Here is a 21,194-nt window from a genome sequence, read left to right on the forward strand (position 1 = left end):
GCTGGCACAACATCACAGTGACTGCAGTGGAAGCAGGTGAGAGACTGCAGGCTGGCACAACATCACAGTGACTGCAGTGGAAGCAGGTGAGAGACTGCAGGCTGGCACAACATCACAGTGACTGCAGTGGAAGCAGGTGAGAGACTGCAGGCTGGCACAACATCACGGTGACTGCAGTGGAAGCAGGTGAGAGACTGCAGGCTGGCACAACATCACGGTGACTGCAGTGGAAGCAGGTGAGAGACTGCAGGCTGGCACAACATCACAGTGACTGCAGTGGAAGCAGGTGAGAGACTGCAGGCTGGCACAACATCACAGTGACTGTAGTGGAAGCAGGTGAGAGACTGCAGGCTGGCACACCATCACTGTGACTGCAGTGGAAGCAGGTGCATCACCTTCCCTGTAGAGCTTAGTGAACAGAGGCACTCAGTAGGATTACGTCCCATGTCAATCATACTGTACTGGTCAGGCCGACCTGTTAGACAGTTAGAGTCACCCTCAAAGGCTTCCTTTTTCTTTTTTTGTTTGATACACAGTAGGCAATGGGCCACCAGTTGATACGATTTCTGGTTTAATCCATTTACACTGTGTTATTTTAACTCTGAGAATTTACAAGTAGAGTAGACCGATGGACTTGCAGATAGTGGTGGAAAGCAACTAAGTACATTTATTGCGACTGTAGGTCGCAGAATACCATGAGAACCTGCAATCAGTTAGTCTGTCCGTCCGTCCGTCATGCCTCGTGACACGCTCTATATCTGGCCGTCAGTCCGTCACGCCTCAATATATGGCCGTCTCCATAATATGAAGATCACAACACTGATCTTCATCAAACCCTGGATAGCCATACATGGAGAAGACTGGATTTGCATATATGGAGCCGGCCAGCAACTCTACATCTGACCTCAAACCCTTAGATCGCCATTTATGGTGCTGACCTGTTCTGACATTCCATATGTTGACATTTTAAAACTTGAAATGGGACATTCTGCACAATGAGTACTTTTATGTTTAGTATTTATATATTGCAGTATTGATAGTTTTACTTAAGCAAAACATTTGAGTACCTTTTCTACAACTTCTTGCAGTTCACAAACTGCATGGGTTACTAATTCTGTCATTTAGCCACCATCAAAGTCCTCCCTATAGTGACTCCATCATTTTACAGCAGTACATTTTCTGCACTTCTCTCCAGACAGTTCATCTCAGTAGAAGTGCTGTGTGATTGTCGGTTAGCGTTAGGCACAGTAAAACGGGTCCATTCGGTACACTTTCAGAGTTATACATTCCGTGACGTGATGTACGGTGAATGAAACTCAGCTGCACATCAGGTGAATCAAGATTGGGATATGCAGCTGCTGTACACTCCCCCACTCTCTTAGTCTCGAACAGTGATTCTCAATTATTATTTTGAGTGGTACAACCACTCCCTTACGGAGCTATGTGTGTGGCTGGCTGCCTGGCTGGGTGGGTGACTGGGTGCTTGGGTATGAGCACAAAGTAAGTATTTAGGACAACCTTTGAGCCGATTCTACTCTATGGCTCCGAGACATGGACACTTTCAAAGAAACAAGAGAAACGGTTGGATGGTACTTACACCCACCTTCTATTGAGAGCGCAAAATCTGTCTTGGAAGAGCCACCCATCGACTGATCTAATATACGGCAACCTTCCCCGTGTTTCTTCACTAGTCCAATTCAGAAGAACACAGTTTGCCGGCCACTGCTACAGAGCTGACAATGAGGTTATATCTTCCCTTCTTCTCTGGAGTCCTGCCTCAAAGCAGACCAGAGGTAGAAAACTGTCGTACCCTGATGTCATCGCTAGGGACACATGCATCAGTAAGCAGGAACTGGGGATGGTAATGAAGGACCGGGAAGTCTGGTGTGGCATTGTGAAATCCATGATTTCGACCGCGGTCGAAAAATGATGATGATGATGAGCACAAAATAGCATGGTTGTTTTTCACCACCTAACCTAACACACACACAAACACACACGCACATATTAGCTGTATATATGATGATTACGGGTGTGCCAGTACAGTACAGTACAGTACAGTACAGTACAGTACAGTACAGTACAGTAGAGGGTACAGTAGTAGGACCGGACCCCCACACGGTGACTCTGTCATTTCTCAACTGTTTCGGACGTGGATCGGCTCGCCGGAATCGGCCCGCCCCCCCCTGGACGCGTTTCTGGGGGTCTGGATGTTCCAAGGACCCCCCAGGGACCCCAGAGACCCTCACATGGTAACTCTCATTTCTCTACCGTTTCGGACGTGGGGCGGCTCGCTGGAACCGGGCCGGTGGTCGTGTGGGTCTGGAACTTCCGGGGACCCCCCGGGGACCCCCCACACGGAGTTGCACCACTCACTTCACACGGGTGTGATTTTCTTCTTTTTTTTTTATTTTTTTTTACAGTTTGTCTCTGCAGGAATCTAGGCTAGCCGTGTGTGTGTGTGTGTGTGTGTGTGTGTGTGTGTGTGTGTGTGTGTGTGTGTGTGTGTGTGTGTGTGTGTGTGTGTGTGTGTGTGTGTGTGTGTGTGTGTGTGTGTGTGTGTGTGTGTGTGTGTGTGTGTGTGTGTGTGTGACCTCCTCCTTTCCTCTTCAGTGATCAGTATTGTGACCGTGTTGCATGTTGACAAACACATTAGAAAACAGTAATGTTAATGCATTCCAAACGCACGTTGCACAACTAGTTAGTCAGTGCCCAAGTGATCCGCTAATTAGCAAACAAAATGAAAAACAATAATTAATGTAATAATTGTTAGGCATCTGGCAGGCGAATGTGCTCCTGCCTCCTGGCTTAAATCGTTCGATGGAGAAAATAAAGGAAAAGCCCACGCACAATTTATGGGAAAAACATGGCTCTGAGGGGGATTATTTTACATTTAAAATTGTTCTCTCAAAAAGTAAAGTTGGCTTTGTTAACGCAGTTAAAGCACGCAGACTCACTGACTGCCAAGTCATTGCACCTGTCGAATCAAGCGTCCAAACACTTTCTGACTCGAGCTGCCAAAATAGCCAGCAGCTTCCCCGGGCGGTTCTAGACATGGACCACGTAGACCAGGGGTTCTCAACGTTTTTGGCCGGGGACCCCCGGAAGTGCTTTGGTAATGTCTCGGGACCCCTGCCCCACCCCCTCCCGACCCCCAATATAAATTGACTGCTACAATAACCTTAATAATAGACAATACACCATAAATAAATACTGAAACCAGATATAATCATCAGAGGTGTATGCATGTATTATGTGTACTATATGTAAACTCTTAATTTCCATTTTCCAGCCATTAATTATTATTTTTTTTTTAATAATGTGGGGACCCCCCCAAAATAATCTGGCGACCCCCCGAGGGGTCGCGACCCACGGGTTGAGAACCCCTGACGTAGACGGTCAGTCGGTCACCCTAGGGCGCCACCTGCAGGGGAGACACTGACTGGAAAATAAGGGTCACTGATTTGAAAATATAATGGATTAGGAACACGAATAAAATAAACCATTTATGCAATGGTTAGATGTTCTTCATGTGAGCACAATGTATGTCTGTAGTCTACTGTGTAGGGCATGGCGTTGAGTCTTTCCTACAGTAATCTTTGTCTAATAACCACATGAACCCATGCAGCATCCCTAGGGATTTTGTAGAGGGAAAAAAAGTATCTAGGGTTTAATACGTTAATACATCATTGTAGCATAAATTCAATATGTAATGCAATATTCTGCTGGTATTATGGCATCCGTCTTTCTGAAAGAGGAGAAAGAAAATATTATTGTTTCTCACGACTTGTGAGCGGAAACAATCCTGTGATCTCGCTTGATCTTCCTGGATAGTTTTGTCATAAGTAAGAGATAGACAGAGAGTGAACAATGCAATAACTCTAGAGCTGCTGCGGCTTGACTTGAAGGTGTGTGTGTGTGTGTGTGTGTGTGTGTGTGTGTGTGTGTGTGTGTGTGTGTGTGCGGCATCCATGTGCAATTGTGCGTGGAAGGATGTCTATGTATATTCTACCTTTATGCAATCTCAGAGGAGTGGATGGCCAATAGTTGTAATAGTTCCCCTGCTCGACACCAGGTGAGCGAGAGTGCACGATGAAATGGAGCAGTCTTTCTTCCTCTGTCTCTTGGTTCCTTTTTGAGTGGTGCAACCACTCCAACGAACAGCAATGTCCGTGTCCGTGTTTGTGTGTGACTATGTGACCAGTACCAATGAGTACCAAATGTGGCGCTGTTGTGCCAGAAACGGAGAGAGAGATAGTGCTGCATGTTGCCTGCTAATGAGAGAGATGGAGAGGGGTGGGGGGGGGATTTGCACCACTCTGTTCACACGGGTGTGATTTTACATCTCGTACAAGCCTCATGCAAGATTCATGCAAACAATAAAATGCAACAGTAGCCCCTCAGCAAAACATTTTTGAATGAAATTAGTTTTGTGAGGCATAAATTTAGAGCCATAATTATCAAGACAAATGTGTTCTTTTGTATTCCTCTTTATGCTTGTCATGACTGTAGGCACATTTTAATGTTAATTGGCCGTCAGACACACAAACACAAGGGTGCACGCATGCATGCACGCACACACACACACAGACACACGTGCGCACGCTTCCAATATTGAGCATAAACACAAGCCTGTACTTGAAAGATAAAGCCTCTCGCACTGTCATTTGAAAGAAACTTCCAGACAAGCGAAGCCATCGGTTGATTCCATCAGAATTACAATCCTGTATATAGGCCTACAGTACGTTGCTTATCGGCAAGTCTGCCTCTCAGAGAGAGAGAGAGAGAGAGAGAGAGAGAGAGAGAGAGAGAGAGAGAGAGAAAAGAGTGAAGGAAGGCGTGTGTGGGAGAAAGAGGGGCTGTGAAGCAGTAAAGTAGAAAAACATTTTTGACAGAAGGCTTAATTTTCTCCATAGTGATTTTGTTATTTTAGTATTTTTCTTATTTTATTCATAGTAGAGCTCAGCCATTATAAGCCTGCAGAGCCAAGAGGACAGGGTGTCACCCTGTCCTCTTGATATATACACCCTGAGGGTGTTGGAAAGTAGCCAACACGCACATACGCACGCGCACATGCGCACGTGCACACACACACATGCACACATACACATGCACACTACTGCCTAGAGGCCAAGGAAAAACCTTTGCCCTGCATTTTTCACAATCGCCTCCACAAGGACTTATGTAAAACATATTTTTTGATTTCATGCAAGTCGGTACACATTATCTCTATATTCATGTAATCGAGACAGATCTGTTAGATGTTTTGTATTTTTTGTATCCCATCCTATATTACTCCTACACATGTATCCCATCCTATATTACTCCTACACATGTATCCCATCCTATATTACTCCTACACATTTATTCCAATCAGCACATAAATCGGTACACATTATCTCTATAGTCATGCGATCAAGGTGGATCCGTCTGAATTCCAAGCAGTCCTCACCACAAGCAGGTCAAAGTTCATACTTTATCGATGTTAGTAATAATGTATGATGACTTTTCATTCATTAAAATACTTCCCCTTTGAAAAAAAACAATAGGCTACTTAATAGGTTGGTTCATATTGTTTTATTGAAAAGAAACCTGTATGAAAAGAACCCTGTATGAACCATGAAACAAAGTGCACACATTTCTCACTGCAGTGCTTTTTTTCTTTTTTTAACATGCTTTCATATAGACGAATTCAGAAACGGGTCTCATGGTCACAGCGAACATATTTCCTGTAGGCGGAGACGACATATCTGCGGTGTAAACTCGCAGGTCTTCTACTACATTGAATGGTAGAGTGACTGATGTTAGTCTGCTCAAACGTTACTCTTTTACCTGATAACACCGGTAACACAGGACACTGTGAGTCTGTGACATCTCTAGTTTGAGTCCCTTCTTTCTCTCTCTGCTCTGCCTCCGTATGAATTGCATGCGGAGACGTTGCAAAAGGAGACAATTTTCTCTTTTTAATCAACGTTTTATGAATGCTAAAGGGGAGGAGGGAGGGAAAGCGGGTCATGATGAGGCATGGCTCAATTGAACAAAATCATGCGAAATAGTCAGAATGAGATATCAAATTAATTATGCAAAACACTGAATAAGTCACGCCGGCATTTACAGACTTTGGCGAGGGCCGTTGATGAGTAATTGGATGGGTTTGGTAGCGCAATGCAGATGAGGTTGACGGAATGGCGCGTCATAGCAAAAACAGGACTGGGGAAATCACTATCCCCTGGGTAAGGGGCACACATACCGTTCGATGTGATCGTGACAGAAGAAAAGAGTTGTTGACCTTAAAGAAACTGACTGCTCCTTCTATGATCTATTATCCAGAGGATTATGTGGGGATCCACCTGGAGATATTTCAACTTAGTGCAGAGGATGAGGCTGCATGCAGTTGAAAGCTGAGGAAAGGTCCCCAAATAGCCCGTGGCCCCTGTGAAATGACTTTTTAAAAAGAAGAATATATCAGCAATAGCCTATCAAGACCTCACAAGACAACTTGTAGAGTTTTTATTTGCTAGATTAATAATTCATTTAAATAAAATCTTTAAATATATATATTTTAATGATGTATTATTTATGTTTCTTCTCCTTTACAATTGGCTCCTTTGACTGCCCCCTGGGGGCTGTAGTCGCCTCTTTGACTGCCCCCTGGGGGCTGTAGTCGCCTCTTTGAAAGCCTGTGGACTAAATAGTTTGCAAACCAAACTGCCCCACTGGGACGATAAAGACTGTCAAATCTGCCAAATAAAGACTGGCAAATCTGCCAATCGAGCTCGTTGTCAACAGTGTTTTAAGTACAGCTATGTAGCCTACATTTGAGTGTTAACCAGGATTCATTTGTCTGTATTGCTTCTAATGAGAGACATGGAGTGCCACTGCAACGCGTCCATTAAGTTCCTGGCACTCAAAGCTATATGAAGAGCACTCATTTGGTCCCATTGTGGAAATTCATAAACACTTACTGACATAGAAATAGCTTTTAACTGAATTGCCATTTTATTATCAAGGTAAGTCGAGTCACATTTATTAGCACATTTCATACGACAAGCGCAGACTCAATCTGCTTCAAAAATAATACGATTAATAATACAAAATAAGGAAATGCAAATGTCACCAGTGACACAAATTGAACACAATTACCGGTATGTATGATACATGCAAGAATGGATTAATAAAAAAGAAAGTAGAGTTACAAAAACAAAAAAAAAGACTACACACTCCAAGCCTAGTTTAACATTTGTGAGAATAGGCAGGTTTTTAGTTTGCTTTTGAATGAAGACAATGTTGTAAAAAACCTCAGATCAACTGGTATAGCATTCCACAGAGTAGGACCATAGTGACTGAAAGCACCATAATAAACGTAGAGTTTATGCCGTGTATAGTGAGGAGAACTTTGTATGATCTAAGGGTTCTGGTTGGCACCGCCATACAGTTGGAGGCCATCGATATTGTCCTTTTCTTTTTGCTGAGGTTTGCGTGATCTGCGCAAAAGGACAGTTAACACATTTTGGGCGGGAACCCCTTTTGGTATTTTAAACATTGTTATAATTTAGCTGTAGCCCAGTCTACAATTCATCCCTTAATTCATTTAGACTACTGGCTAAAATTCATGTAATATATAAATAGGTTTAAACATTATTCTAAATAAACCTGAATGCATATGGTTTAAATAGGGTCAAATATATGGAAGAAGCCATGTATTAAAATAGGAAACAAATTCACAGTGCTTTGAGTTGAAACCTTGAAATGAGTGCATTAGGCCTTTAATGCATAGTTTGTTTGCATTGTACATTGCCCAGCACATGGTGTGCAGGCACACAACCTATCTTGTTAGCAGAAGTTGTGTCAATCTTGTTTTCTTTTGTTTTTGATTTGTTCATGCTTAATTGGCAGCCAATCGGGAGTCCAGTCTCAGGTGGAGGTGGGTTCTCAGAGCCAGCTAGGGAACAGGTGTTCTAAATCAGCCCAAAAGCCTCTAATCAGTCATTCTAACAGAGACAGGCAGAGTGAGAAGTCAGTTTGTTCAGTTGATCCTGTGTGAAGAGAAATAAGTTTGTAACCTTGGTTGACGACCAGTTATCCTGTTGGTGTGAACTTTATTGATCTGCAAGAGGTAAATATGCCTGTGTAATGTTTCTGTGCTGTAACTAAATGTTGGAGTGTAACAGTTAATGTGTATGTATATTGTGACTAGCAATTAGCATTTTCACAACATTGCATGGCTTTGTATTATGTTGTAAATGCATAGCTTGGCATTCTAAGTGATTGGTTTAAGTACAAGCTACAACTATCTCTTCATGATGTAGTATATGGACTTGTTGCTTAGCTGATTTATTTGCTTCAGGACACTGGCAATTGTGAGCATCACAGTTCCATTGGAACACACTGCCCTGCTGAAGAGTGGCTGTCTCTACTGTTTCTTCTTCCTGAGTGTTTCTTCTGGAGTTTGTTCTCCTGGAGTGTTTCATCGCTGCTGTTCCCTGTGCTGCATTGCCCCCATCACGCAGCTAACCCTCACCATTCCCCCTCTAACATATCCCTGGACTTGTGAGTACTGTACATGAGCACGTGCATTTTATTTTATGCTTGTGAAACAAGTGAAGCGGCCACTACAGTTTGTAGGCCACAACGCACCCAAGCCACGACTCAGGCCTGCAACGAGCGTTCGGTTAGGGTCACTAAAGAACTTTAAGTTGCAAAGTCAGGTGTGTGTGAGTGCGAGTGGGGCCCATAACTGTATGTGATCTGTTGTTTACCATTCTGCAATTATTCACATTCTGAATCCTTTGTATTTTATATTTCATACTGCATTGAGAAACATTCATTGTGTTTTGGTGTTAATAAATACCCCTGTCTACACATTCAGTGCCTAAGACGTGATCTTGTTGTGTCATAGCTCACAGATAATTCATGTTCGGTAATGAAACAATTCATGTATGGTAATGATATAATTCATGTTGGGTAATGCTTGTTTAAAAAGTAGTTATGTTGGTGTATAACCAACATTTGAAGTGAACAGAGCTCCTGACCTGTCTAGTTGAGTAAGTAGCATTATTCTGTATTTTAGCAAACTGCTGTTAGTGTTACTCTAAGTACTTTTGTATTAGTATTATATTATTAGCTTGTGTGGTAGTCAGAGTTTATAGTTGTATTGTTTGTGTTCAAACAGTAGACTAGTAGACTAGTTTAATTAGTTTCACCCTGTAATAGGCCACTTGATAAGTAGTATAGGCCACTTGATTTCCTTGTGAAGTGTGAAGTGAGTGCTTTAGCCAGCACTCCTGGCAGACGATTAGCAATCAGTTGGAGTGGCCTTATACCACCAGCCGAAAGCGTCAGCTGTTAAGCGGCGGCCAGCAAACGAAGGCCAGGCGGACAAAGGCGACAGGCGACTTTGTCAAAGTCCGACTTCGTCACTGAACGGTAAGCTGTATCATTGATTAGTGACATATATAGTAGTGTGATAGATATAGTAGTGTGATAGATATAGTAGTGTGATAGATATAGTAGTGTATAGTAGTATATGTTTAGTGATCTACAATGTGTTTTCTTCCTATTCCTGTCCTCTCTTCTTCCTGGTGGTCGCACAAACACTGGGTTACACCCAGATGTCGCGACACAACTAATCTCATCTATCCTACTCTTTCAACTCACGTCGAGCAAGTGGTAACGGGAGGGCTTTGGAATTGCCACTCGGCTGTGGTGGAAGGCAAATCTGCTTTCATCTCAGCCTACGCATCCTTGCTCTCCCTTAACTTCCTTGCTCTGACTGAGACCTGGATCAGACCAGAAAACACTGCTACGCCCGCGGCTCTGTCAGATGTGTACTCTTTCTCTCACACTCCCAGAGCCGTGCGGACAGGTGGTGGGGTTGGTCTGCTCATTTCCAGAAAATGGAAATACTCTCCTGTTTCACTGTCACTATTCTCTCCTACCTCATTTGAATTTCATGTGGTCACTGTTTCTCATCCAGTCAAGCTCACCATTGCAGCTGTTTATCGCCCACCGGGCCCTGCTGGTGGCTTCCTGGAGGAGCTGGACCATCTAGTCTCCCACTTCCCTGTCGATGGCTCTGGATTCATCCTTCTGGGTGACTTCAACCTCCCGACTGAGAAGCAGCTAGACCCACTACTTTCGTTTCTCGCCGCCTTTGACCTAGTTCTTTCCCCATCTCCTCCTACCCATGAGGCGGGCAACCAACTGGACCTGATCTTCACCAGAGGCTGCTCTATTGCTAACCTGTCTGTCACTCCTCTTTCCAGTGAAAAGGGTAAGAAACTCTCTGATCACTACTTCATGTCCTACTCTCTCTCTCTCTCCTCTCCCCCCTCACAGCCCCTCCCTACCCACATGATTTCCTCACGTCACAATCTTCGCTCACTTTCCTCCACTGATCTTTCCTCTTCTGTTCTCTCTGCTCTCCCTGCCCCTGAATCCTTTGCTCTTCTATCCCCTGATACCGCCACAGATCTTCTTTTCTCTACTCTATCCTCTTCTCTCGACTATCTCTGTCCCCTCACCACCAGGCCTGCACGCCAAACTCCACCTGCCCCCTGGTTGTCGGACTCAGTGCGGACTGAGAGACGGAGCCTGAGAGCGGCTGAGCGCAAATGGAGAAAGGGCAACCTCCCGGAGGACCTTCTCACCTTCCAATCTCTCATTTCTACTTTTTCCTCCTCTCTATCAGCTGCTAAAGCTGCTTTTTTCTGCACTAAAATTCAGGCTTCTGCTTCCAACCCTAAAAAACTCTTTGAAACTTTCTCCTCTCTCCTACAACCACCACCCCCTCCTCCCTCCTCGTCCCTCCTCCCTGACGATTTCGCCAACTTCTTTGACAAGAAGGTGAACGATATCCGATCCTCCTTCCCTCCTCCCCCGGCTGGTGCCCTGCGCGCTGCCCACACCCGTCTGCCTGCCACCCCCCCCTCTCTACCTTCATCTACTCCTCTTCCCCCCCCCATCCCCTCTCTATCCCACTTCTCTCCCCTCTCCCCTAACGAGGTCCTTCTCCTTGTTACCTCTAGTCGCCCCACCTCATGCTCTCTGGACCCGGTCCCATCCACTCTGTTGCAGTCTATTGCACCTGAACTTCTTCCCTTCTTAACCCACCTTATTAACACCTCTCTGACATCTGGCTACTTTCCCTCTACTTTCAAGACTGCCAGAGTCACCCCCCTCCTGAAGAAACCGACACTTGACCCCTCTGAGATCAAGAACTACAGACCGGTTTCCCTTCTATCCTTCCTATCTAAAACTCTCGAACGTGCTGTCTTTAAACAACTGTCCTCCTATCTCCACCAGAACAACCTCCTGGACTCCAACCAGTCTGGTTTCAAAGTGGGTCACTCGACAGAGACTGCCCTGCTGGCAGTGACGGAGTCGCTCCATGCCGCTAGAGCGAACTCTCTCTCCTCCGTCCTGATACTCCTGGACCTGTCTGCAGCGTTCGACACGGTGAACCATCAGATCCTCCTCTCCACCCTCGAGGGGATGGGTGTCTCAGGCTCTGCACTCTCCCTGTTTGCATCCTACCTGACGGGTCGCTCCTACCAGGTGATGCTGAGAGGGTCTGTGTCAGAACCACACAGGCTCACAACTGGGGTTCCCCAAGGCTCGGTTCTGGGTCCTCTTCTTTTCTCTCTCTACACTACATCTCTGGGTGCTGTCATCCACTCCCATGGCTTTTCCTACCACTGCTATGCCGATGACACCCAGCTGATCCTCTCATTCCCCCCCTCTGATACCCAAGTGGAGGCACGCATTGCTGCTTGTCTGGCTGACATCTCGGCGTGGATGTCGACAAACCACCTGAAGCTCAACCTGGACAAGACCGAGCTGATGTTCCTCCCGGGGAAGGGCTGTCCGCACCGAGACATGGCCATCACCATTGATAATGCTGTGGTGACCTCAACTCGGACTGCGAAAAATCTGGGTGTGACCCTGGACGATCAACTGACGTTCTCGGCAAACATCGCATCAGTGACAAGGTCCTGCAGATTCCTCCTCTACAACATCAGGAGGATTCGCCCCTTCCTCACGGAGAAGGCAGCCCAGGTGCTCATCCAGGCTCTCGTCATCTCCCGCCTGGACTACTGCAACTCTCTCCTTGCTGGTGCTCCGGCATCTGCCATCAGACCTCTGGAGCTTGTTCAGAAAGCTGCGGCTCGTCTGGTGTTCAACCGCCCCAAGTTCTCCCACACAACCATCCTTCTCCGTTCTCTACACTGGCTCCCCGTAGCGGCCCGCATCCAGTTCAAAACCCTGGTGTTAGCCTATAGGGCAGTGAAAGGAACAGCTCCTTCCTATCTCCGGGCTATGGTCGATGCCTACACCCCTGCCCGACCACTTCGGTCTGCCACCTCGGGGCGACTGATTGCCTCGTCACTCAAGGGTCCTTCTGGCCGATCCACACGGTCACGACTCTTTTCTGTTCTGGCCCCACAGTGGTGGAATGAACTCCCCACTGATGTTAGGACAGCAGAGTCACTGCCCATATTTCGCCGCAGGTTGAAAACCCACCTCTTCAGGAAACACTACCCTTCCTCTCTGCCTGACCTACTTGTTGTTAACTAGTTGTACGAACGTTTGTTTTCTATTGTTGTATTGTTTATTGGATCTTGTTTAGTCGATACACTTAATTGTTTTAGCTCATGCTCATTGGATTTAGCTATTTTGTCTCATCCGGTTAAGGAAATAGGTAGCTGATATATTGCACTTTTACCTTAGCGCTAGGTATACTCTTGGTTGCTTGTTTTTGCAGAAAATGCACTAAAGACTTCTGGTGATTAGTAGTTTTTGTTCCCTACCTATGTTGAATACACTTATTGTAAGTCGCTTTGGATAAAAGCGTCTGCTAAATGACTGTAATGTAATGTAATGTTAAAAGCTTGTTTAAAAGGTAGTTAAAAGCAAGTAAGAAGGTAAAAGCATACTTAAAGGTGTATAAGGTAATTATATTCTCTAACTTTATTTAGAGGCACCGTCAATTGAATTAAAATTACATAAGTACAGAGTTAAAAAGGTAATAAGTTAGACTACAGGTAGTCGCGCCAGTTCATTAAAACGAACTCAGGCCCCACCCAGAGTACTACTACACAAGAAACCTCATAGCTACCTGGGATGGGTGTTACATAGCTATTGAAAAATAGCAGATCTACAAGCTCATAGCGCTACGAGCTTGTAGGTCTGCTATTTTTGAAAAATCGTGAAAATATTTATTTCAGAAAACTGGAAGATTTAGAAGGATTTTTTTAAATTGAGATCAGGCCTAAATGGGTCAAATAATAAGGGACAATATCGGTGGCACCCAACTGTAGAAACCCTCCCGAGCGCTCAGATCAGCCGACACAGGGAAGCTGCAAGTACCCTCGCTAAAAACGCCGGGACAACGTTCCACACGTCCCAAACTCTTCTCCCACTCCATCTTAGCCCATATAGCACTTTCCGTAGTACTTGCCCTAGCCTCGACCTCCTACAGGCGTATGCAAAGGCTCAACTTATGTAACTTAGACAGCATTTGATGTAGACTTAGATGGCATTTTATGTAGACTTATAGCATTTTATGTAAACAGCACTATACAGTTGGGTGCCACCGATATTGTCCCTTATCATTTGACCCATTTAGGCCTGACCTCAACATTTTAAAAAATCCTTCTAAATCCTCCAGTTTTCTGAAATAAATATTTTCATGATTTTTCAAAAATAGCAGACCTACAAAGCTCGTAGCGCGCCACTCGGTGGCGCGCTATGAGCTTGTAGATCTGCTATTTTTCAATAGCTAAATTATAACAATGTTTAAAACACCAAAAGGGGTTCCCGCCCAAAATGGGTTAACTGTCCTTTTGCGCAGATCACGCAAACCTCAGCAAAAAGAAAAGGACAATATCGATGGCCTCCAACTGTACCCTCGCTAAAAACGCCGGGACAACGTTCCACACGTCACAAACTCTTCTCCCACTCCATCTTAGCCCATAGCACTTTCCGTAGTACTTGCCCTAGCCTCGACCTCCTACAGGCGTATGCAAAGGCTCAACTTATGTAACTTAGACAGCATTTGATGTAGACTTATAGCATTTTATGTAAACAGCACTATATAGTGCATAGTTTCTTTTTTTTTATATTCCACTGTTACGTTCTTAGCTTATGTATGATTCATGATAACTACTTTGGATGTAGCCTATGATGTATTGCCATGCTTTTTATTCTTGCTTAATGTAAGTCGCTCTGGATTAAGAACGTCTGCTAAATGCCTCTAGCTAGTCTACTACTCTACTAGCTAGACATAGTGCCACAGCTCATTTTTTTGTTAAACCACAAAGATGTAAGTTTAGTTACTCCTACAGCTTTGATTCCATAAGGAGATTGTACAGTATATATTAATATTATTGTAAATACAAAATATTATTAATACGTTTCCAGTGAATTAAATTAAAATAACTCGAGACCTAATGTTTTCGATGCCGACATTACTGTGAATTGTACTGGAGTTGGCACACTTATGCAAAATGTCTGTAATACAGCGTAGTCTGTGTATGACTGGGCTGTCTGGGCTCTACAGAAAGACCAGCACATTCATATATTTCCTCCTGACCAAAGTGACATTTTAAAACAAACCGTTTACTAAAGGCGAACAGGCTGAAACCACTTGCTCGCTCTGCATGCCTGCTGTGTGCATAGCACAGGGGTTCTCAACCCGTGGGTCGCGACCCCTCGGGGGGGTCGCCAAATTATTTTAGGGGGTCCCCAAACTATTTAAAAAAAAAAAAAAAAAAAAAGATTTTTTTTTTTTTTAATTTGTTTATCCGAACGAACACAGAGTTAGAAAGTGCTTCTTGGAGCAGAGAGCAATGTCTCCAAGGATAGTTTATTGTCCTATAGTGTGTGAGGACAGGAGGGGTGGTGTATTGTCGTGCGTGTGTGCGTGCGCGGAATTCTGACTTTTAGTTAACTTGTAACAGGTCGTATTTTTACACTGCAGTAATAATACTAAAACAACATGTGCACCACCGTTTACATCTGATGACTAACAACGTTCGCTCTGTCCCGGCGGGGTCCGCGCAGCTGCAACACATGAGGAGTAAATTAGAAGAAGAAAATAGATATTTGGCACTGGAGGAGCTCTCTGTCCATTTATATTCCTGCTGCTCAGGGAGGAAAAAAAACAAAACCAAACAAAAGAAAACAATTAAAATTAAAACCCTGCATTGATGTGAGGATTATGCTATTAGCTGAGACCAGGATTCCCATTAGCTGCTGCTGGGCTTGCTGTGTGTGTGTGTGTGTGTGTGTGTGTGTGTGTGTGTGTGTGTGTGTGTGTGCGGTCATTGTATTTGTACAATATATGTTGGTCTGGCTATATGTTAATTTGTAATAATCTCTTATGGCTAATACATTAAAGCATAACTGCATCGTTTGCGGTAAATCAGCTATTTTGTCTGTAGTGGTACAACCACGTAAAAATCTCACTTTTTCTCTGTGCTCGGCTTTCTGACTGACCACCTCTAGTCTGTCTGCCTGTCTGTCTATTTCTATACTGACCACCTCTAGTCTGCCTGCCTGTCTGTCTATTTCTATACTGACCACCTCTAGTCTGCCTGCCTGTCTGTCTATTTCTATACTGACCACCTCTAGTCTGCCTGCCTGTCTGTCTATTTCTATACTGACCACCTCTAGTCTGTCTGACTGTCTGTCTATTTCTATACTGACCACCTCTAGTCTGTCTGCCTGTCTGTCTATTTCTATACTGACCACCTCTAGTCTGTCTGCCTGTCTGTCTATTTCTATACTGACCACCTCTAGTCTGTCTGCCTGTCTGTCTATTTCTATACTGACCACCTCTAGTCTGCCTGTCTGTCTATTTCTATACTGACCACCTCTAGTCTGTCTGCCTGTCTGTCTGTCTATTTCTATACTGACCACCAGTGCTTAATTTCAGCCGGAGCTTGGCGGAGCTCAGCTCCGGTACCTGTCACTTGAGCTCCGGGAGCTCAAGCCACCTGTAGAGGCAGCTCCGGTAGCTGTAGAGGGCGCTCCGCCACCCCAAATGCACATTACAATATACAATACTCTCTATTATTATTTTAGTTTCATTTTCAAGTCAACTAGGCTTCTTCCTCGTCATAGTTACTTCTATTTCCAGTACGATTCCAAAATAAAACATTGCTTGAATGATCGCATTGCAAGTACAAACAAACAAAAAAACACTCTTATTTTGAAATGTGTGCCCGTTTTGAGAGGAAATAGGTGGCTATGGAACCCCGGCGTCGTGGGGCTTGACGCCTCACTGTTGACGGTGTCGGATGCGTAAATAAAAACAACTCTCGTCTCGCACTTTTGCACTTTTGCATCTGTTGTCGTTCGTTGCATATGGAATACGGAACTTGCGTACTTTTATGGATCAATAGATTAACTCATGCTACTTGGAGTTTAGCCTTGGGGACCGCATTTTGGTGAGTTCTTATGAACAGAACTGACTGCATTGCCAAATCTCGCAAAGACACCCGGCTTTACAACATGGCTCGATCATAATCGAATATCATAAAGCTTGCTTTGGTGCATGGGCCCGAAATAAAAAAAGACTAGTACAGAATTAAGTAGTAGTAGCATTATTGAGGAGGAGGTCGGAGGAGGAGGTCGGAGGAGGAGGAGGAGGTCGGAGGAGGAGGAGGAGGAGGACAACAACAACGCGCATGCAGGTATACATTGTGTACTGTTCTGATGATGGGCCACCCTAACTTAATACTGTATTTTATACAGTATCTAATATAACGTTGAGCCGCTGTGCCAACTGAACTGCAAATGCCTACTGTAGTTGTGTGTTGTGAGCCGGTGGGCCCCTGTGTTAACTGCTGCTGCAAATGTTATTGATTGACTGATTGGATGGATTTTATTCCGTTTGTAGAATGGGTACAGTTTGTCTGCCTGTCTGTCTATTTCTATACTGACCACCTCTAGTCTGCCTGTCTGTCTGTCTATTTATATACTGACCACCTCTAGTCTGCCTGCCTGTCTGTCTATTTCTATACTGACCACCTCTAGTCTGCCTGCCTGTCTGTCTATTTCTATACTGACCACCTCTAGTCTGCCTGTCTGTCTGTCTATTTATATACTGACCACCTCTAGTCTGCCTGCCTGTCTGTCTATTTCTATACTGACCACCTCTAGTCTGTCTGCCTGTCTGTCTATTTCTATACTGACCACCTCTAGTCTGTCTGCCTGTCTGTCTATTTCTATACTGACCACCTCTAGTCTGTCTGCCTGTCTGTCTATTTCTATACTGACCACCTCTAGTCTGCCTGTCTGTCTGTCTATTTCTATACTGACCACCTCTAGTCTGTCTGCCTGTCTGTCTATTTCTATACTGACCACCTCTAGTCTGTCTGCCTGTCTGTCTATTTCTATACTGACCACCTCTAGTCTGTCTGCCTGTCTGTCTATTTCTATACTGACCACCTCTAGTCTGTCTGCCTGTCTGTCTATTTCTATACTGACCACCTCTAGTCTGTCTGCCTGTCTGTCTATTTCTATACTGACCACCTCTAGTCTGCCTGTCTGTCTATTTCTATACTGACCACCTCTAGTCTGTCTGCCTGTCTGTCTGTCTATTTCTATACTGACCACCAGTGCTTAATTTCAGCCGGAGCTTGGCGGAGCTCAGCTCCGGTACCTGTCACTTGAGCTCCGGGAGCTCAAGCCACCTGTAGAGGCAGCTCCGGTAGCTGTAGAGGGCGCTCCGCCACCCCAAATGCACATTACAATATACAATACTCTCTATTATTATTTTAGTTTCATTTTCAAGTCAACTAGGCTTCTTCCTCGTCATAGTTACTTCTATTTCCAGTACGATTCCAAAATAAAACATTGCTTGAATGATCGCATTGCAAGTACAAACAAACAAAAAAACACTCTTATTTTGAAATGTGTGCCCGTTTTGAGAGGAAATAGGTGGCTATGGAACCCCGGCGTCGTGGGGCTTGACGCCTCACTGTTGACGGTGTCGGATGCGTAAATAAAAACAACTCTCGTCTCGCACTTTTGCACTTTTGCATCTGTTGTCGTTCGTTGCATATGGAATACGGAACTTGCGTACTTTTATGGATCAATAGATTAACTCATGCTACTTGGAGTTTAGCCTTGGGGACCGCATTTTGGTGAGTTCTTATGAACAGAACTGACTGCATTGCCAAATCTCGCAAAGACACCCGGCTTTACAACATGGCTCGATCATAATCGAATATCATAAAGCTTGCTTTGGTGCATGGGCCCGAAATAAAAAAAGACTAGTACAGAATTAAGTAGTAGTAGCATTATTGAGGAGGAGGTCGGAGGAGGAGGTCGGAGGAGGAGGAGGAGGAGGTCGGAGGAGGAGGAGGAGGAGGACAACAACAACGCGCATGCAGGTATACATTGTGTACTGTTCTGATGATGGGCCACCCTAACTTAATACTGTATTTTATACAGTATCTAATATAACGTTGAGCCGCTGTGCCAACTGAACTGCAAATGCCTACTGTAGTTGTGTGTTGTGAGCCGGTGGGCCCCTGTGTTAACTGCTGCTGCAAATGTTATTGATTGACTGATTGGATGGATTTTATTCCGTTTGTAGAATGGGTACAGTTTGTCTGCCTGTCTGTCTATTTCTATACTGACCACCTCTAGTCTGCCTGTCTGTCTGTCTATTTATATACTGACCACCTCTAGTCTGCCTGCCTGTCTGTCTATTTCTATACTGACCACCTCTAGTCTGCCTGCCTGTCTGTCTATTTCTATACTGACCACCTCTAGTCTGCCTGTCTGTCTGTCTATTTATATACTGACCACCTCTAGTCTGCCTGCCTGTCTGTCTATTTCTATACTGACCACCTCTAGTCTGTCTGCCTGTCTGTCTATTTCTATACTGACCACCTCTAGTCTGTCTGCCTGTCTGTCTATTTCTATACTGACCACCTCTAGTCTGTCTGCCTGTCTGTCTATTTCTATACTGACCACCTCTAGTCTGCCTGCCTGTCTGTCTATTTCTATACTGACCACCTCTAGTCTGTCTGCCTGTCTGTCTATTTCTATACTGACCACCTCTAGTCTGTCTGCCTGTCTGTCTATTTCTATACTGACCACCTCTAGTCTGTCTGCCTGTCTGTCTATTTCTATACTGACCACCTCTAGTCTGTCTGCCTGTCTGTCTATTTCTATACTGACCACCTCTAGTGTGTCTGCCTGTCTGTCTATTTCTATACTGACCACCTCTAGTCTGTCTGCCTGTCTGTCTATTTCTATACTGACCACCTCTAGTCTGTCTGCCTGTCTGTCTATTTCTATACTGACCACCTCTGGTCTGTCTGCCTGTCTGTCTATTTCTATAGCACCAACCGGGCTGACTGTTTGCTGTGTATCTGTTGGTCTTGCCTGTACTTGCTTGCTGTCCGTATGTGTTCAGTCAGTGTATTCAGTGGTGGAAAGTAACTAAGTACATTTACTTAAGCACAATTTTGAGGTATTTGTTCTTTACTTGAGTATTTTCAATTTCCAATGCGACACATTGTGAGTTTATAGATCTACTATTTTTCAAAACTTGAAACAGGACATTATGCATAATGAGTACTTTTACTTTTGGTACTTTAAGTACATTTTGATGCCAATATTTCTATATTGCAGTATTGATACTTTTACTTAAGTAAAACATTTGAGTACTTTTTCCACCACTGTGTATATTACAGTTTGTGCCAGTTTCCCTGTTTCTGTGATCCATAACTATACTTAGTTGTGCGCCAGAGATGTGCACGTGTTGTTGTGAGCTTGTAGATCGGCTTTTCTTTGTGCACACCACCCACGCTCAACTGTGTTCAGTTAAGTATTACCCAGGCGTCATCCTCTGTTTGAAGCTGCTACTCAAAGTGCATTAAGTACATTAACCGCATGGTAACAGCTGTTGGTTGTACTGTTAGACACATAAACTATGCTGTAATTAGCCAGCATATCTACACCCTGTGGCTATTGCAATTAGGGGGTGATCGCACATAAAGAAAGTAGATAACTTATTTAGAGGAGAATGGGTCCTCTGTTTAAATCTCTCCTCCCTTGCCCGCTTTCTCCCCCTCTCTCTCTTAATCATGCGATTAACAAATGGGAGTTAAGAATCAAGGAGTAGTACAAAGCAAATTTGAAGTGGGTTTTAATTGTGCTAATTAGGCAATATTCTTGCCTCCTATGTTTAAGATTGTAGCCTTTGAGGGCAGAAACGGACTGGCTAAGAAAATCGGCCCTGGCATCTGTGATGGTCACCGGCCCTATGACGTCATTATGTCAAAACCACGCACAAAAATGTTGACACTTCCCATTACTTTTGGACATATAGTTTTACGGTTTAAATAACAGTGCAAATAGTGTTCTAAATGTATATAAAATGAAACATATCATTGTGTTATATTAAAGTTATATAGTTGTATTTTGAATATTGCTTGTCAAACGTTTAAGGCTTATAGCCTATTTAATCTGATTGGTAACGCATGGTTGCTGCTTCTGATTAGTTACTAACTTTACTAGACCAATTTAAAATAGTATTAGATGTTTTCCGTTAATAATAACCTATGCTAATTATTACTGAACCATGTTAGATGTTTATATTTCACCAACAGCAGGCATGATATGAATTTATAGGTATAATAGGCCAGTGGCCACCGGCCGACTCCATTTTGCGCAGTACGGCGCAATCACAGCTCAGTCCATTTTAATATCATAGCGCTCACGGCTCACTTACTTATCTATAATCAAATCATCTACTTGTACTCATTAATACTACAGCTTCATACTCCACAGAGATAAAAAACAACGGTCAACAACTGCCTGCTGGCCTGACTTCATCCAGTCAGCAGGCACCATACTCGCTGAGCATGGCTTTACGCATAATCATCAATTACATCAAATAGCCTATAAATAAGGCAAACTGAATAGCTTTCACACGCAGACAAAGAGGCAAGAGCATGGCACAGCAGCAGCCAAAAACAAACACTGTAACGCACACACCATCATTGCACTGCGTAACTGCGTAAAGTTCCATGGTCAGCAGCTTCGTCTTCCAAACTGTATGCAGCCTCTAATTTGTCTCCCCTGTAACTGAGCCCACGTTTTCCAATGTAAAAAAGAAATCCAATTCCACCGATTTTGACCATGTAAAGTAATTAAATGCAGGCTCCTCC

At 44.2% G+C, this 21,194-nt stretch overlaps 1 protein-coding gene across 1 annotated transcript in view; it reads left to right on the forward strand.

The window, feature by feature from the left end:
• Positions 1-21,194, forward strand: part of LOC306930023 (cadherin-22-like) — a 109,133-nt gene that overhangs the window by 15,616 nt on the left and 72,323 nt on the right. The window lies entirely within an intron of this gene.

The sequence above is a fragment of the Electrona antarctica genome (genome assembly GCF_951216825.1).
Source record: "Electrona antarctica genome assembly, chromosome: 9".
NCBI lineage: Eukaryota > Metazoa > Chordata > Actinopteri > Myctophiformes > Myctophidae > Electrona > Electrona antarctica.